Raw genomic sequence first — 12277 nt, forward strand, 5'->3', positions numbered from 1 at the left:
TCTGTCTCATTTGATGGAAAAACCTGGAGAAGAGCCCATGTGGGTGTGCATATTCTCAGATTATAAGCATTTAATGGCTTAACATGCTTGTAAATAAATAAAACTTACACAGCCAAGTAAAAACCTACAACCCCTTTGCTAAATATTTTTAACAATTACTTAACAACTTATCTTCCCTTTCAGTTGAGATTGCATTTTTCAGTAATAACTTGGTGGGTGGGGTTAGATAGGAAGATAACATGATGACCAAAAATCTGTTGATACACAAGGACAGAAAAATGTTTCCTTCTGCCAACTCATCTGTTTTCTTGGTAAGACTAAGGTTTCTGATGCTTCTCTTCTGAAGGTCTTATTTAACAGATATAGCAGTCCTTACTATTTTTGCAGGTAAAAATCACAACTAACTTGGGATTATCATTTCCAGAAAGCGTTGCTAACTTGGAGAACGTGGTATTAATAACCTGCCACTTGTGCAAATCTACAGAGTAGATTAAAAAAAAAAAAAGAACACACAACTACTTCAGAAAAGCACTTTTTTGCTCTTTTTTGTAAAGAATACTTGTTGGTGAGAAGCCACTGGAAGTGCTGAAAAGTCTTTTTAATGGCTGAAAATAAATAGACTACACCTGGTTCAAATTAATACAATATCTTAATTACAACAGAAAGGTATACTGATCAAGCCTTTTCTGGAAACCTTCCACCACAGCCTTCATCAGCAGTATAACAGCAGGAATGTTAGTACAGGGAGGGCATTAGCATTTTAACACTGCTCTCACTCTGTCTGCTGCAGGCACGCTGCACACCAACTCTGTCAGGGCTCAGATTAGCTCCACGTGCGCTTCCACTGCAATTGCTGATGGCTGCAATTACGCCAGTGGGATGAAGAATAGGGGGATTTGGAGGAGAGAAGAAAGAGACAGTCAGAAAGGACATGGATGAAAAATGTCCTCCCTCTACAGTCATTCTGAAAACTAATTAAGACAAAAAATGAAAGTTGCTCTGACTGAACTGTTTTCTGAAACAGTTTGGCCAGTCTAGGATAAACAATGCCTATTTGTCTGGTTTCAGAAACAGTTCAAATGTGGCTTGGCCCCTATCCACACAGCTAGCAAAGCTGCATTAGAAAACAGTTCTGTCAGTCATATTTCACCATGCATTCTCAGCAGAAAAGGATTCTAATTTTCCTTCAAAATGTCCCATAATAATACAGCCTTATCTTTAAGAAGCACTTTTAGTTGTATGTTCCTCCCAGATGTACCCCAGACTCCTCTTTTAATTCCTTGCAACTCAAGTCTATTTCTTTTGGATGTTCATTTTTGAAGCTTTATTCTTCTGCTTTCGTTGCTGTGAATAACTACATTCTTCAGGGTTTTATTTTAATCATATTTAGTATCAGACAGGAAGGAGACTGAAGTCTGGTAATATGAATGTGTGAAATCTTCTGGAGTAGCAAAAACTTTCTATACTCAGAATTCAAGATTTACTTAAGTTTTATAGCAGGGGATTAGGAAATCTATAAACTGTGCATGTTCAAGTATCAGTCAGAACCAAAAGGAACAAGTTAAGCTTTTTCCTCCACTGGCAAGAGCCCTTTGACCCATTGCAATTTGCCTCAGAATCCAATGAGTACTTTCATATATGAGCAGGTATTTTTGGCTAGAAATCACAGGAGTCATCACAGAGGCAAAAGTTTGAGTTTTCCATGCAACATGAGGATCAAAAAGGGTATAGGAAAAACCAATTTTAAAAATCAAAATTCAAAGAACAAAGACACAAAACCTTTCACAAAACCAACCTAGTGAAGTTGAAGTATGGATATATCAAGAGCAAGGCAGTTCAAGTATGCAACTATCTGTGTAATTTAGACCCCAGGATAACATAGTTCTGTTAGAAAATTTATGAGCTTACAGGCAAAACAAGCTGTTAGCAGATAGTTTCTTTTCCACTTTCCATTAACAGGTCACCCATCAACAACCTTTTGGCAAAGCACTACATGTCCTACCCCCAGGAGAGTCTGAGTCACATTTAGCTTACAGTTATTTAAGCCCTTTCAAAATATGGAAATGGGAGTGGATGTAGAAATATTTTTTTCTTACATGAAGCCCTGTAAAGGAACTGTAAATTCCATAACTTTGTTATACACTAAACCCCAGTAATTTAAATAAGGTGCTGTTCTTGGGGCAGCTGGTGATTTTGCTCGTAGCTTATCCTGACCTAACCCCTCCCTGTTCCACAGGCAACAACTTCTGGTCTCTTGTTCTGTCTTGCAAAGAGAGAAGTGATAACGTTACTAATATCCTCCTCTGCTCCACAGTTAATGACACATTTTCTCTCAAGCCATCCAAATAATTAACACCACCAAATCAAATTTAATTCTCGTATTTGATGAGGTAGGAGCTGCAGCAATTACTCTAGTGTATGGAGTCCCTGCCTCTTTCCCACCTCCTCCTCCAGTCCATAAAGCACAGCAATGACCCAGAGCACACACAAAATCCCCACAAATGCACATGTCAAGGAGAAACAAAGACAGAAGAAGTTTCATCTGCATGGGACCTCTGATCCTGGTCCCAGCTCAACTCCCCTGACAGTTATATCAGAACACGTGAGGACAGCCCCTGGGGGTGGGGGGCAGCAGCTCCTGCATCACCCTGCGAGGTACATAAGCAAAGTCCAAACTCATCTTGCTGGAAGAAAACAGTGCAAAAGTTTCAGAGCATCATTAGCTCCAACACCACTCAAGCCATACCTGATAGGGAGTAACTAAAGATGCAAACTATTCATCCATCCCCAACATGATTTAGCATGCAGGAGTGGACAACCAGAGCACATTTATCCTAGACCTCGCTCACTGTTAATTTAAAGCACACACTTTGTTTCATGTCCAGCTAAGGCAGCAGCTTCATTGAGCTCCACCTGCCAGCCCCTGAAAAGGGGGAAATAACCCACCTCTGTCGGGCCCTCTAGGCAGCCAAACAACCCACTCAATAGGTTCAGAGGGGATCTGTAAGCTGCTGTACCTGCTATGCTGAAAGCAGCTGGGTACTTACGACTAGTAAGTCGGCACTGATATGAAAAGGGTCCCAGGGCTCATCATTTCTGAAAGATAACCTGGAGTGGTATGTTTGAAGTTGTTGAACACCTACTAACTCTTCTACGCAGGCTTTATTCTGGGTTTCAAGGACAGGCTTTCTAAATATAAACACTTGAGGAAAACACTTTAAAAGCATATTTTAGGTCTGTGTATTGGAGAAATAAATTTGCCACAAACTACGCTAGGCAAGAGCTGTAAACTGTTCAGTGGAATAAGTCACTTACTGTGTATAAACCATGGTCTCTTCCTCATTAGGGCCTCTGCTCTGACACTTGTACTGAGCAGTGTCTCTCTCAAACACAAATTCAGTGTAGCTACAGTATTTCTCAAAGGCCTGCTCCTGCAGGGTGACTCCTGACCCAACACAGCAACTGTGCTAGTATCACTCACCAGAACAGTCCTCACACAGCAGAGGAGGGGAGATGCCATTCAAGTGGAATAAAGCTCAAATCACACAGGCATCTCCAAGCAAGCAGGCAGGGATTTGTGTGTGCCCGGAGCAGGATAGCATTTAAGTCATATATTACTGGAGCAAAGAGGCCAGGAGGTTCTGGGCTACCTTTTCACCCACACATCTTACAGCTGTTTCAGGAGCAGCTGTGGCTCCAGCCCAGCCATGGGCACCTCATGGACAGGCTCCCACCAGCTGGCTGATGGTGAGCCAGCTCTGCTGCTGAGTGCAGTCAGAGGAGTGCTGGGCTTTACCTGCCTCTGGAGAGCACAGGCAGTGCTGGCTTGCAACTGCTCCCTCCTGCCTCTGAGCATACCCATAGCCATTTAGGGCACCTCCCCAGGCTATCTACAGTCTTCTGCCCTATGGGTTGTGGTACTGCTTGCTGTACAAGAGACATACCAAGCTACAGTCCTGTCTCAGCATCTCTCCTTCATCCACTTCCACCAGTGTCCTATTGGCTTGCATGGGATTCTCAGCTGGAATCGAGCAATCCTCCACGATGCCTGCTCCCTTTATGAGAACCAGGACTGTTGGTTTCTTTATCTAAACTCACATAACAATGAATATTCTACAGGAAAACTGCTTGCACTTCTTTCCTACATCACTGAAGACATACACAAAAGCTTGGGGGGGTGGGATTAAAAAGAATGATCACTTTTTCTAAAAAATGAGTATGATGAAGCATCTACGGCAAAACCTCAAAATTTATCCTTCATGTCATATTATACGAAGCTTTCCTTCAGTCCTTAGATTCACACACCTGTGTAAAAGCTTTTTAACATAATTTGAATTGTGATTGTTATTGACCCTGTCCTACACACACACACATACACAAAGTAAAAAAAAGTTAAAATGTTGCTATTTTTAATATTTTGTGACTCCTTGGAATGTGAGCCAAGAATTTTTAAATAGCTGATGTTGAAATTATTGTGAGGCAAAACACTAGTTTAATAAAAGACATCATATATTTCTCTCAGTTACTTTAGAAATCACGCTGTCTTTATAACAGCCAGTGCACTACAGCGTAAGATTTTAAAAACTTATTAGAAGACATTATTCCAAACACAAAATGTTTAAAATGCCACCTAAATGACTGCACTGCACATTGAGTCACAGAAGGATGCTAGCAATTTTATAGTTAAATTAAGGGTGGTGCAAAAGATCAGATTTACGACCACCCTGATAGTGGGCCAAAGACACACCTATTAATTCAACCAAAAAGCTCCCAAAGTTGGGACAGAAGACTTACAGCTATCCCATCTTTATGATTTGAATGCAGTAGACAGAACTGTATTAATCCTGCGGATTAAATGAGTCAACACTGAAAATGTATCCACAGTGATCAGTTTCTTCAATGCCTCCACTGCAGAGGACTCCCAGCCCTCCAACTGATACATGAAATTAGATTACGTGACACACAGACTCGAGGTGCAGTTTCCTCATTAGAGTAAGCAGAGACTGCGCAGCCAGTAGTCCCACTTTCCCCACGCTCACGATTTCCACCAGCTCTCTTGTGTTGATGCTGACACAGTCACAAGTCTGCTGGATCAGCCACGTGATTTTGCTAACACCATACAATCCCAACCCAAACATCCCGATTATTTTTCAGCCAGACAGTCTGACCGCTCCAGCTGGCTGCTCAGCCACAGGAGCACCAGGGTGACACTGGAGAAGCGGTGGGAGCGGACAGCTGGGGAGGCCAGCGGCAGTCCTTTGGGTAAGCAGCTCAGCCTCTACTCACAAAAACAAACCTTAAATCTGTGACTCTGCAACTGATCTGGCAGCAAACTACCAAATGCTGGCTATGCCTCGGGTCAGCTGTTCTTCTTACCCTTCAGTATCAGTTGATCCACTTTATTTTTTTAGCCCTGTTAGCACTGGTCATCCAGACTGGCCCACTGGGAGATAAGACAAGCACCAGAAAAAAGCAGCTGGCAGCAGACTGGTACCACAGTGGTGTCTCTGTAAAATGAAGATGCACTCTCAACGTTCTCTGCTAAATCATGGGGTATTGTCATGGCCCTATGGGTACAGAAGGCTAATGAAGGTCCAGTCACCTGAGAAATCACATGCTCAACAGTACAGATCTGGTCACCTAGGAAATCAGACTCACCCCTGTACAACTTTACTTCTCTCTTGGGTCCAGCCCCAAAAGCAAGTAATCCTGAACCAGTAATTAAGTCCAGTGACAATTCAATCCTCATCACTATGCTGAGGATGTCTACTTCTGCATCACTTAATGAATGCCACGACTGCAACTTCCCACTGTCTGGACAAGTGAGGATGTAGTTAAGAAGCAGCTAAAATCCAGCTGCTCAGCTAATTAAAACAGCTCATGTTGATCAGCATAGGGAAATCCTTTCAGGAATCGCTCTCTAGCTGTTTCTTCAACCACTTATTACATATTCATGTGCTTGTCACTGTCATACTTGGGGATCATGTTTCAGCAACCAAACCTTCAATTTTAAGGCAGAACACAAGCAGAAAGTCAAAGCAGATCATGGCAGCAGATGATGACATTTCACACTCCAGTTCTCCCAGCAAACTAGAAGTCATGAGGTTGCAACATCTTCCACACTTAATAATGTCCAGCCTAGATCTTGAAGCTGGAACACCCCCCCAGTTTTTTGTGAATTGGAGTCACTCAGCTCCTCTGTACCCTGAATTAACTCTTTCCTGATCCTGAGCTACAGACACACTAGATAGATTTCCCCTAGCATTTTCTGAACTGCACCTTGCCCCCACAGACGACTGTATGAACATGCACATTCCAGAAAGGCAAACCCTCAGAGCATGATTCAAGTTATTCTCAGTCTTCATTGTACATTGACTGATTTCAGCTCCAGATAAAATGTACGTTACAAGAATGGAGGGCTCTGCTTATTGAAGAGTTTGGTCCTCCTGTAACAGCTAGGAAGATTCTCCTCTATGCCATCTATCAACACAGACAGATGATTTTCACTCACTGTTGCGATAACCCTGCTCGTATGTTTTGCTTAAAATGAGTAAATAGTATTTATGCTTTAATGACAATTTAACCTTGGTAGTAAACATTTCTAGCACTAGAAAGCACCTATAATTTTATTAATAGCATAATAGCAAAGCAGCACTGTAAATGTAAATGCAGGTATCACTGAATTGTCACAGTGCTAGTGACAGGATATTTGGGCCCAGCCAGCACTATATTCAGGCACAAAAGGAACAGTTAGAAAACTGAAGGGAAGAACCAGCTCTTTTAGATAAAAAAAACTTAGCTGTAAACTGCAGCTTCTCCTGGTGGAAATTCTTTACCATTAAAGCCTACAGAGTTTCTGCATTTGCAAACGGGGAAAGATGACAGTGCCCTGCTTCTACAGTTAAACCATACAAAACAAAGCTTGTTTCTGAAGAATGGTTCTTTGTTTCAATTATTTGCAGTCGCATTTCAGTCAGTAAATCAAAGCTCTCTCTAGCCACTGACAGGACATTCTGCTTGCCTCATACATCTCTGTACATCAAATACAACCTGGTGGCTGAATGAGCTCTAGAAGCTTTGTAACTGACATCACAGATGAATAAAACCTGGTTTAATCATGAAGGATGAGCAGGACAAAGGCATAAAGAAAACCCGTAGATCTGGATCCACAGCATTCAAGATATCTTTACAGGGCTTTAACTATTATAAAGTATGGATATTAGATTTTGTTCAAATGGCCTGTGTACTTCATAGAACATGTAAGTACAGTGTTAAGGTTATTTTTGAAGTTCTGTAAAGGGGAGAGTGGTATGTGAATGTCCTCCTGACTAGAAGCATTAACAATGATTACTAACAAAACAGATAACACTCTGCTTTACAACAGTGCCTATCTTAAATCCCTACTAAGTCAGTTACCTGCAGATCAGCAAAGAGAAGAGAACAGGGGATGGGGGCGTATATCACCCAAAGTAATGAAAAGATTGGTGTATTTCATCTGGCCTTCTGAAAACATAGAGGCTGAGCAGCTTAGGAACAGAAACACAACAGAGCATGGCTCCAAAGAGGAACAAGCAGGAACTAAAGGGTGTTGACTGCAAGAGCAAGAACCCAGCAGGACCCAGAGAATGCATGAGCTGGACGTGAGGAGTCTGGAGAATAATGCTCAGGTGCTTGCAAGCATACAGACTTCAAAGACCTCAGAGCAGTAATCAAACCAAGGGAACAAGGTATAGGTGTTTCTTATTTTGCCTAGATCTGTCTGTTTCCAGTGTAAAAATAACCTGTAAAATATAGGTCCATTTGCTTCAACTATTGTGCATCATTTGAGGAGGAAACTAGCGCGTATGTATGAGGAAGGAGTTCCTGGGGAATCTTGAGGCATCTTAAGGCCTCCGGCAGATGGATAATTGAGACGCACTTCCAAGACACAGTACCAAATAGCTTCAATACTCAGCAGTTAAGATAGCATTGGATCCTGCATACTCAGAGATTAACAGCACACAATTCCAGCCCTGTAATAAAAAAGCCAGACATTTGAGAAGCATCCAAAACGTAAAGTTCAACCTAAGCCACAGAAATGGGATTACAAGAAGTGTTCGATGCTGGTGTGACCTCAGTGTCAAAAAATTAGCTGAGTGCCTTTGAGAATTTCAAAGTACAGCAATGACCAATGCTAAGCTCTTCAGCAAGTCTCATCCCACGGGATTTCCACACTCCTTTAGCCTAATTCAACTTCTTCATAGGCCATCTGAGTCAAATAAGCAGCGTGAAATGTGCTGGAGTTTAAGCTTTAGCTGAGTGAGGAAAGAAAAGGAATGTCCTCATTGTTTTAATTATAGATGTATGTTGAGAGCAAAGACATTTATTGGGAAGGGACAGTCTATAAAACAGATGTATTACTACATATCCATCAAATATAGTGAAGTCTTAACTCAGCACTCAGAAAGAAAAAACAAAAGCCCTTCTACACTGTAAATGTGAACCAGCAGCCAAAAAATGTGCATAAGAATATTACAAGGTCATCCATATAAAGAGACATACTAGCTTCAAACTGGCCATTTATGTTTTAAAATAAAATAAGTAATGTAACAAGCAGCAGAAACTCATTTTCAACCCTCCCATGTTAAAGCCTTACAAAAGTAAAGCTATCTTCATGCGTGATTGCATTTTGTTCCCATGGACTGTTGACTCACCCAGTTACACCCTACAGTACATGAGGTCCATGAACTTGTAACAGTGGCCCTCACGGAAAGCACAGTGCACAGAAACTGTAAAATAAAAACCTCATAACCACACCCTTCACCAGACCTGTCTTTCCAGAAAGTGCCCTGCATGCAGCTCAGTCAGAGATACGGCATGTTTGCCTATACACTCTTCCCTTGCCCTTCCTCCAAAAACACTGCAATGCTTCCTTTTCTTCTATACCACAGATATTGACAGAGCTTTTGGTTACAAAGTACAGAAAATGATTCCTCAGAAACTTGCACTACATAACAACAAACTGTACACTCATACATCTGTAGGTCTACAATGTTTACCTCCATGTTGAAATATGACCTTAAACTGCAGTCCTTTTTATTCATTCATAAAGATCCAGCAACTCTGAGATTAAGGTCAACCATTCCCAAAAGATACACAACAAAGATTATTTTTCAAGTCTTGTAATTCTGATTCTACAAGGATGTAGGGGAAGTATAGCATATAGGTAAAAGTAACATCTTTGTTAGCCAAAGTAGGGGGAAAACAGCCCAAGTTTTTAGATACTCAAATTCTTTTCCAAGGGTGAAACAGAAGCATCATCCATCAGAGCCAAAAACATTTAAAAAAAAAAAAAATCACACTTATACCTGCAACACCTGCATCTGTCCCAAACACACTGCAAAACTGTGATAGATGGGCATAGCACTGAATTTGCTGTAATAACACTCAAAATACCTACCTCAACAACCAAGAGAAGGCCTTTAACCACTGGGGACACCTCTCCAGTGAAACAGATCTCATCTTTGAGCAAGTGACCATACAAATGTACTATAAGACAAGAGGAATTTCCTCCACCCTCAGTCATATATCCTGGTTGCCTTATGACATCAAGGACCCCAAATTGTATGGCAAATCAATAAATACTGCAGCCTCTAATGGATGGTTATAGCTTGGAAGAAGTAATCACTATCATCACCTTTCCCCATTCAATCAAATTTAGCTTCAGAAACAAACACCTTGTAGAACAGATTGGACCGGACCTTGCTGGTGCAACAGTCATAAGAAATACCTTGCCAAAACATTTCACAGCCAAAGAAATCAATGCCCCTCCCCAGCCTGTAAGAAACCCCAAAACACATAGCTCTCTTACATGCTCCTCCATGCACATCAATCAATGCATCAGGTATATTAGGCACAGGGAATTAAAAGCCACAAAGTATCAGGTTCAGCTTACTGAGGTGACTGACACGACAGAAAAACCACCAATCAGTGGCATTACACTTCTCTCCTAACAACCACTTCACCTCTGACCCTTGATCCCAAATATTTACAAAGACAGGATTAGAAAATAATATTTAAAAAAAAAATCTCCAGTGCAGCTTAAAGGCTCTGGATTCAGATAACATAATAGGTAATTTCTCTAACCTCCAGTCTCAGCAATGCCCTCAACTCCAAAGGCAGTATATTGTTCCTGTCCTCCTCCTTACGACAGCCAACCACCTTATCCCCCTCTCCCCTTGCTCACATGCCTCTGGGCCTCCAGAAGTAATCGTGACCTTTTCCTTAAGACTGCCTAATTAATTAACACAATCTATTTAAACCTAAAACAGCAGCATTTGAACTTTCTCAAGAAGCAGGAAAGCTACAGGGAATGACAGCTCAGTCTCTTCACTACAGGACATCGAAAGCATTATATAAAATTGGCAGACACCAAGTTTGAAAGAGTCAAAGAGACTTTGCAGCATGCAACATGAGGTTAAGCTGCGGCACTGCTTGCCACAAAACACTGTAGGTGCTACAAGCGTATATGAATTAAAAAAAAAAGTAAAGAAAACCCACTGAGGGCTATTAAATACGAAGTATCACCTCTCTCTGAGGCCCTGAGCCACACAAGTCTGGACGCTGACAGAATGCATGGATACTTTCCAATACATACTTGTTTTGTCCTTATCTTCTTCCTTAGGCTTCTATTTCACACATAAGCAGAGACAGAATGAGAATACTGGAGTAGGCGGACTTTTGGCCTGTTCCACAAGGGCCATTTTTACACCCTTAGTTGTCTTTCAGGATGGAAGGAGGTTGCCTGTCTGAAAGCTTCACCAATTTTTCCAGTTTTTTCAGTTGTTCTGATAAGATAAATCTTAAGATAAAAGGACAAATCTTGGGTTGTTTACTTTTTAAATACATTTGAAAACCCTGCTATTTTTAATGTGAAAATAATCTTGGCAATTTCTATTTTATGCCCTCCAAGAACATTAATGGTTTTGTTTTATATCACCATTCAAGTACCTCTGTATTACACTAACAAAAATACCTCTTTAGCACCTGCAGCATGGCAGTTACTGCCTAAGAAGCACATTTTGTCAATTCAAATACTAACAGACATAATTTTAAAAACCTACAAAAGACAGTATGGAAACAGTAATTAAAGGAAATACAGAGAACTGTGTCATCATTTCAGATCTGTCCTAGACAGAAAAAAATAAATGCTTTTATTAACAGAAGGCATTGGTAGTCTGTTCACACTGTAAAATGTTCATTGAACAGAACACATTTCCTTGCCAACAGCCTCAGAAGGAAGAGGATAGATTGGGCAGTGATGCAAATAATCTTCTGTCCCTTACACCAGTAAGGTGTGGTGAGAAAGCCTCTCCTGCAGCTGTCATTACTGTACTTGTCCCATGATGCTGTTCTCTTCCTTCCTAGCTGTCCAGACTTCACCCATCAGGAGGACTACATGCTTTTAGCTATTCATGGACCTAGTATTTCAGAAGCAGCATTGGAAACGAGGTAGTAAAACAACATATTGGTCTTCAAAGCAGTTGCCAAAAAGAAACTGTGTCCTTGGGAGAGGAGGGAAACTTTCTGACCTGGTCCAATCATAAAATGCTATCAGAATTTTTTGAACTCATACTGTATTAATACTAGATGTCAGGGTATGAGGGGATGGGGAAGCACAAGTCCAGACAACATGGAATAGAAGAATTATAAGAGTAAAACCAAAGTTATTTCTTTCCACTAAGCATTTATTCGAAGCCAAAACGTTGCTTAATATAATGTGAGATCACTGATGTAATTCTGTTGCCTGAACTAGGTATTATGTTGTAGATCAAAAGGGAGATTTAATGAAGTAATCACTGTTTGTGGTTGGAACACTATGATTAGGTTTGGACCTTCTCTTTAATTATAAGTCAACCTTTGCCTCAAGCCTCAGGAGACAGGAATGTCCACTATACCCAGGACAGACGACAAACCTCTCGTAATAACTCTCCTAAGATTAAGATGTGGCTATGCATACTTAAAAAGACCATACTTATATGAATACTTTCCGCATTTAGGGTTGTGTGGTCTAATTTGAGTCCTCTCTGTCAAGGGTCCTGCCTGTGACCTGCCTTGGCTGTAGCCTCCAAGGGAACAGACAATGTGACTTTTTGTACCACCGTATCTTAGTTCTCTTCCTGAAGCTGAAGTAGTTGGGAACAGATGCAAAAGCAGCTCATTCTTGTCTACACTAAAGGGCTAGTACTAGCTCAGCTGAGCCTGTGGTTTGACACAGATCACCAAAACTAGGACAAAA

At 41.1% G+C, this 12277-nt stretch overlaps 1 protein-coding gene across 5 annotated transcripts in view; it reads right to left on the reverse strand.

Moving 5' to 3' along the window:
• The window catches only part of SH3D19 (SH3 domain containing 19), a 91844-nt gene that overhangs the window by 45562 nt on the left and 34005 nt on the right, over positions 1 to 12277 (reverse strand). The gene's annotated exons all lie outside the window — the stretch shown is intronic.

The sequence above is a fragment of the Phalacrocorax aristotelis genome, chromosome 4, assembly GCF_949628215.1.
Source record: "Phalacrocorax aristotelis chromosome 4, bGulAri2.1, whole genome shotgun sequence".
In the NCBI taxonomy this organism is placed as follows: domain Eukaryota; kingdom Metazoa; phylum Chordata; class Aves; order Suliformes; family Phalacrocoracidae; genus Phalacrocorax; species Phalacrocorax aristotelis.